This window comes from Carassius auratus, unplaced genomic scaffold (genome assembly GCF_003368295.1).
Source record: "Carassius auratus strain Wakin unplaced genomic scaffold, ASM336829v1 scaf_tig00217644, whole genome shotgun sequence".
NCBI lineage: Eukaryota > Metazoa > Chordata > Actinopteri > Cypriniformes > Cyprinidae > Carassius > Carassius auratus.
The window spans coordinates 1-7,500 of NW_020529161.1; the positions used below are offsets into that span (position 1 = coordinate 1).

General features: G+C 35.0%; 2 pseudogenes; both read left to right on the forward strand.

The window, feature by feature from the left end:
- The first annotated feature begins 588 nt into the window (after window positions 1-588).
- Window positions 589-707, forward strand: LOC113101834 (uncharacterized; annotated as a pseudogene).
- Window positions 708-1,065: 358 nt separating this feature from the next.
- LOC113101833 (uncharacterized) lies at window positions 1,066-1,183 on the forward strand (annotated as a pseudogene).
- The last annotated feature ends 6,317 nt before the right edge of the window (window positions 1,184-7,500 follow it).

Sequence of the window (7,500 nt, forward strand, 5' to 3'; positions counted from 1 at the left end):
TCTGCTCTCGGAAGCTAAGCAGGTTTGGGCCTGGTAGTACTTGGATGGGAGACCGCCTGGGAATACCAGGTGCTGTAAGCTTTTTGGAAACTTTTCACTTAGTATATAATAATTTTGACAAAAAATAGAGTCAATGCCCGATCTCGGAATATTCAGGTTTGGGCATGGTAAGTACATGGATGGAGACTGCCTGGGAATACCAGGTGCTTTAACTTTTTGGGAAAATTTCACGATTTATATAATAATCTTGCCAAAAAAAAAAAAAAAAGTCAATGGCCCGATCTCTGAATATTAGAAGGTTTGGGCCTGGTTAGTACTGGATGGGACTTCCTGCTGGAATACCAGGTGCTTTAAACTTTTTTGGAAAATTTTACCGATTTATATAATAATCTTGCAAAAAAAAAAAAAAAAGAGTCAATGCCCGATCTCTGAATCTGAGCAGGTTTAGGTCTGGTTAGTACTTTGGATGAGAGACTGCCTAAGAATACCAGGTGCTTTAAGCTTTTGGGTTTTTCTTCCTACTTATACAATATACTGGCGATTAGATGGGCTGGTCTTTAAATAGCCCTCTCTTTGCAGCATTTTTTCGCTTACAGCCATACCAACCTGGCTATGCCCGGTCTCGTCTGCTCTCCGAAGCTAGGCAGGTTTGGGCCTAGTTAGTACTTGGATGGGAGACCGCCTGAGAATACCAGGTGCTGTAAGCTTTTTGGAAACTTTTCACTTAGTATATAATAATTTTGCCAAAAAATAGAGTCAATGGCCGATCTCTGAATATTAGCAGGTTTGGGCCTGGTTAGTACATGGATGGGAGACTGCCTGGGAATACCAGGTGCTTTAAACTTTTTGGAAAATTTCACGATTTATATAATAATCTTGCAAAAAAAAAAGAGTCAATGCCCGATCTCTGAATCTTAGCAGGCTTAGGTCTGGTTAGTACTTGATGGAGAGACTGCCTAGGAATACCAGGTGCTTTAAGCTTTTGGGTTTTCATTTCCTACTTATAAGATTGTACTGGCGATTAGATGGGCTGGTCTTTAATAACCTCTCTTTGCAGCAGTCTTTGCTTACGGCCATACCAACCTGGCTATGCCAGATCTCGTTCTGCTCAGAAGCTAAGCAGGTTTGGGCCTGGTTAGTACTTGGATGGGAGACCGCCTGGGAATACCAGGTGCTGTAAGCTTTTTGGAAACTTTTCACTTAGTATATAATAATTTTGCCAAAAAAAAGAGTCAATGCCCGATCTCTGAATCTTAGCAGGTTTGGGCCTGGTTAGTAATGGATGGGAGACTGCCTGGGAAAACCAGGTGCTTTAAACTTTTTGGAAATTTCACGATTTATAAAATAATCTTGCCAAAAAAAAAAAAAAAGTCAATGCCCGATCTCTGAATATTAGCAGGTTTGGGCCTGGTTAGTACATGGATGGGAGACTGCCTGGGAATACCAGGTGCTTTAAACTTTTTGGAAAATTTCACGATTTATATAATAATCTTGCAAAAAAAAAAAAAAAGAGTCAACCCGATCTCTGAATCTTAGCAGGTTAGGTCTGGTTAGTACTTGGATGAGAGACGCCTAAGAATACCAGGTGCTTTAAGCTTTTGGTTTTTCTTTCCTACTTATATAATGTACTGGCGATTAGATGGCTGGTCTTAAATAGCCCTCTCTTTGCAGCAGTCTCGCTTACGCCATACCAACCTGGCTATGCCGATTCGTCTAATTCGAGCAAGCAGGTTGGGCTGTTAGTACTTGGATGGGAGACCGCTGGAATACCAGGTGCTGTAAGCTTTTTGGAAATTTTCACTTAGTTTAAAATTCCAAAAAATAAGTCAATGGCCGACCTCTTCTTACAGCAGGGTTTGGCCTGTAGTACATGGATGGAAGACGCCTGAATATAGCAGGTGCTTTACTGATGGGAGACTGCCTGGGAAACCAGGTGCTTTTAATTTTTTGGAAAATTTCAAAATTATATAAAATCTTCAAAAAAAAAAAAAAAAAAAAAGAGTCAATGCCCGATCTCTGAATCTTACAAGGTTTAGGTCTGGTTCGTACTTTGGATGAGAGACTGCCTAGGAATACCAAGGTGCTTAAGCTTTTGGGTTTTCTTTCCTACTTATATAATATACTGGCGATTAGATGGGCCGCTCTTTAAATAGCCTTCTCTTTGCAGCATTTTTCGCTTACGGCCATACCAACCTGTGCAACCCTGTTCATTGTAGTGGTACAATCCAGGAAGTGCAAGTGTGTGTAGAAAGGACGGAAGCTAACTCTTGTATTGTTTGTTTGTTTATTATTTTTTATTTTTAGAATTAATTGTAAGAGGAGTTTTTCTTTATCTATTTAATTAGTTTTAAACCACGAACCAGCAGCTTCATGCTGTCTGGGGAGTGGTTTAATTTTTTATTTTTTATTCAGAATGAGTGAAATGGATCAACTGCTTGTTTCACAACTTGCAACGAATTGAAACAAAGCTAATGCAATTGACCAAGGCAAAGGATTAAGACAAGGAGAAGGGATGATGGCGAAAGAAATGAAGAAACAAAGGATCTATTCAAAAGAAGCTACAGCAATAATTGACATCAGTAAAGTGCTTAATGGAGGAGCGGAGGACATTATTAGAGCAATAAAGGAAAAAGTGAGCGTGGAAAAAATTCTTGCGGTAAGACCAAAGACTAATAAACAATATGAAGTGACTTTTGAAACGGAGGAAGCTTGTGATGGACTGTTAAATGGTTTGCAGATTAAAGGACAAATGTGTGATGTTAAAAAACTCCAGGACAGAGAATATGTAGTCTCGTTCATGCATCTGCCTGTGTATTTAGATGATGATGACATAACCTCGAAATTGGAAGGATGGGGAGTTACTCCCATAACAGAGATAAGGAGGAGGTTTTACCCAGGAACGGAGATAGAGGATGGGACAAGATTTGTTAAGGTTAAGTTCCCAAAGGAGGTGGCATCATTGCCATATAGTACAAGGTTTGAGACAACTGAAGGCTCACAGTACTTCAGGATAATACACAGTAGGCAGGTCAAAACTTGTAGATTGTGTTTAAGTCCAGAACATATCATCAAAGACTGTCCTGAGTTCAGATGTTTTAAATGCAATGATCAAGGACATTTCTCAAGAGACTGTACAGCAATTGAATGTCCAGAATGTGGCAAACCTCTTAATATATGTGAATGCTGGATGGAAGGTAACGAGAAGCAATCAGAGGAGCAACAAAGTATGGACAGGCAGGTGCAAGATGAGATTGCAGAAACCACAGAGACTTTTGAACCAATGGAAAACAAACAACAAAAGCAAATAGAATATATGGAAAATCAGAAGTTGAAGGACCAAAGTCACCAGGATGGAGAAGTAAACAGAATGGAGGACGATACAGAGGAGGGAGAAGATGGAGAAACCGAACAGAATGGTGCAAATGACAAGGAAGTAAATGATGAAGAGGAGAGCGACGAGGTGGAGGAACTGGATATGGAACAACAGGAGGCAAGGAAAGAAAGAGAAAAGGTTGGAAAAATGATAAGAAGAAAATCAATGAAGGTAAAGCCAAATCTTAATGTTGCTAGAAAGAAAAAGATGATTGAAATAGATAAAAAGAAGTTGGGATTGATACAAGAACAAGATTGTGAGAGAGACTGAAGATGAATGGTTTTAAATGCTTATTTTTTTATTGGTTATGGTTTTAAACTTTGTGAGTTTTAATGCAAGAGGTTTAATGAGTGTAAAGAAATTTGAGATGGTAAAAGAACTATGCAAAAAGCAGGATGTGATAATTTTACAAGAAACAAACTGGAAAGACGAAATGATTGAGGATGTGAAAAAGAGATGGAAAGGACAAATGTTTTATAATAATGGTGATGGAAGGATAGGAAGGGGGGTAGCCATTTTAATAAAGGAAAATGTTGAAATTAATTCATATGAAGTCTATAATGACAAAAAAGGCAAATGTGTTGGGATTAATATTAAGAAAGATGATCATGAATTTGTGATAATTAATTTGCATGCACCCACCCAGGAGGGAGAAAAAAAAACATTTTTTTGAGGGATTAAGGATTTTAATAAAGACATATAAAAACGTTATTTTAGTTGGGGATTTTAATACTGTTTTTAGTAAGATGGACATGGCAGATGGGATGGTTTTTAGAACAGATATGGGAAGGAAAGAGTTAAAAGAAATGATGGAGGAAAGAAATTTGATAGATGTTTGGAGGGAAAACCATGAAAGGAAAAGAGAATTTTCCAGAAGACAACTGGTTGGGAATTTTATGTGTCAGACAAGAATCGATTTTATTTTAAGTGAAAGGGATATGGATTTTTTTCTGGGGGACATTTGTTATAAGGATACCAGTTTGAGTGATCACAAAATGCTTTTATGGAATATTGACTTTAGTAAAGAAAAAAAAGGGCCTGGAGTGTGGATACTAAATTCAGAAATTTTGACAAGTGAAAGTTATAGAATAGGAATTGAGGAAATATTAGACAAAGAAAAAGAGGACGGAATGTACTTTGAAGATAAACGATTATGGTGGCAAAATGTAAAATATGAAATAAGAAAATATTCTATAAACCATAGCAAATTGGTACAGAAAGTTAAAAAAGCAAAGGAGCTGGAAATAAGGAAAAAACTCAGAAAAGAGACAAATAAAAGTGAAGTAAATATAAAACAGATAATACTTTTGGAGGAAGAGTTACGGAAAATTGAGGAAGAAAAGTGTAAAGGAGCTATTATAAGGAGTAAGGCAAAAAACACAATTGCAGGAGAAAAATGTACAAATTTTTCTTTAATTTGGAAAAAAGTAGAGGCAAAGCAAAGTTAATAAAAGAATTAAAAAATAAAAAAGGAGAAATAGTCAAAGACATAAGTGGAATTTTAACAGAGGTGAAAGACTATTATGAAGGGCTTTTTGAAACAAAAGGAATTGACGAAAAAGCCAAAATTCAGTTATTAGAGAGTGTTACAGCTAAAGTAAGTAGAGAAGATAAAAAGGAATGTGATAAAGAAATTAGTGAAGAGGAAATTGTACAAGCTATCAATAGTTTAAAAGGAAACAAAAGCCCGGGGACAGATGGGATAGTAAATGAATTTTATAAAGTTTTTAAAGAGAAGATAAGTGGGATTTTAAAGGAAGTATATAAGGAGATTTTTGATAAAAGAGAATTGGATCAGAGGATGAGTATAGGGTTGATGAAATTAATTTATAAAAGGAAAGGAAGTAAAAATAATTTGAGTAATTTTAGACCAATAACAATGTTAAACACAGATTTAAAAATACTATCTAAAATTCTTGCAAATAGAATGAAAAATATTTTACCCAAAATTATAGTGACTAATCAGGCATATGGTGTAAGAGGGAGAGATATTGCTGATATAACGAGTGGTGTAAGAGACATAATAAGCTATTTAAATGAAACACAGAAGGATGGATATGTTGTTAATTTAGATTTTGAAAAGGCTTTTGATAGGGTAGAACATGATTTTTTATTTGCAATTTTAGAACGTTTTGGTTTTGGAAAGAATTTTAAGGAATGGATAAAAATTTTATATAATAACGGTAATGACGAGAGTGACGTGTAATGGTTTCTTAACAGAACCTTTTAGAATAACAAGATCAATAAGGCAAGGATGTCCACTCTCTGCACAGCTATATACTTTGGTAGCAGAACCTTTAGGTTTAATGATTAAGAAAAATAAAAGCATTCAAGGTATTAAAATAGAAGAAGGTAAAGAAGAGAAAAAGATATTCCAATATGCAGACGACACGACACTGATTTTAAAAGACTTAGAAAGTATGAAGGAAGTCATGAGAAATGTAGAGAGGTATGGTAAAGGTACAGGTGCAAGAGTTAATGGAGAAAAAACTGTGTACATGAAGTTTGGAAAGGTACCAAATTTAGGAGGAGTTTTTAATTTTGAGGAGGTGAAGGAAACAAAAATTTTGGGTGTGACTTTAGGAAAAGATGAGAAAGGGGCAAGAGAAAGAATGTTTGAAAAGTTGTTGGGGGAAATGGAAAGGAGATTAATTTTTTGGAGGGGAAGATTTTTAAGTTTGAAAGGGAAAATTTTAGTGGTTAATGCTTTAATGTTATCCAAAATGTGGTATATTTTAATGGTGAGCGCAATGCCAAGATGGGTGGAAGTAAGAATAAAAAGATGTGTTTTAGATTTTATTTGGGAGAAGAAACCCCCAAGAGTTGCTTATAACACTCTGATAGGACAGGCTGATAAAGGAGGAATGGGATTATCTGATGTAGAATTAAAAAAGAAAAGTATGAGAATTAAAGTTGTGAAAAAGTATATAGATGATCAAGAAAAAGGAGAATGGAAAGATACAATGAAATACTATTTGGACAAATGTGGTAATGTGAAACTAGGGGACAGTGTTTTATGGATGAAAATGAAAGCATGGATGTTTGAAAGAATACCAGATTTTTATAAAGAAGTTTTAAAAGCTTGGGGTTTTTTTCTCTCAAAGGTTGATTTTATACCTGGAGGAAGGAAAGAGATTTTAAACCAACCATTGTTTTTTAATAAGCATATTGTGAAAAGTGGGAAAGAAATATTTTTTAAAAAATGGTGGGAGGTTGGGATTGCAAGACTAAGGGATATTATGTATGAGATAAGAGAGGGTTTTTTACCAGTGCAAGTAATTATTGATGAGTTGGAAGAAGCCAAAGAAGAGTATGACATAAACAATGTAAAGAAGCAATATAAAGAAATGAAAAGTGCAATACCAAAAGTGTGGATAAATGAAATACAGAAGGAAGAAAAAGAGGAAGGAAAGACTGAAGTGTATTTTGTTAATCAAAATAAAAGAATAGGGTTTAGTTTAGGGAATGTGAAAATGTTTTATCAGGTTTTAAGGGAAGAGATTTTTAAAAAACCAAATTCAAATGATATGTGGTTAAGAAACTTCAATGGCTTGAAAGAGGAAGAAATATGGAAAAATATGAGGGGAGTACTGGTGAGCACAAATTTGGAGTGTCTTGATTATTTTATAAGGCATAATGTAATATGGTCGGAAATGAGGTTGTGTATTATAAAAAAAGAACAAAGTGCATTATGTAAGGTTTGTAAAAAACAAGATGAGGGTTTGTTGCATTTATTTTTACTGTGTGAGGAATTAGGATCTTTTTTTAAGGTTTTAAAAGAAATAGTGAATGACCTAGGGGAAAGAAAAGAAGATCAAGATTGGCAAAAAACATTTATGTTTGGAAAGGAGGAAAAGTGTAAGAATAAAATCATGATCAATTTGTTAATTATTTTGGCAAAAAATGCTATATGGAAAAGAAGAAATATAGTTAAGAACAGGTCTGTTCGTATAGATGTGTGGACATTGTATAAGCATATGGTGGAAGATTATATGTTTACATTGTGCAAATATTGGAGACTGGAGGGAAAAGCAGAGATGTTTATGAAAATGTTTTCTTCTCAGGTACAGAACATTCTTTTGAAACATGACATAAATGTATCTGTTGGAAAAAAAGTGTAAAATAAC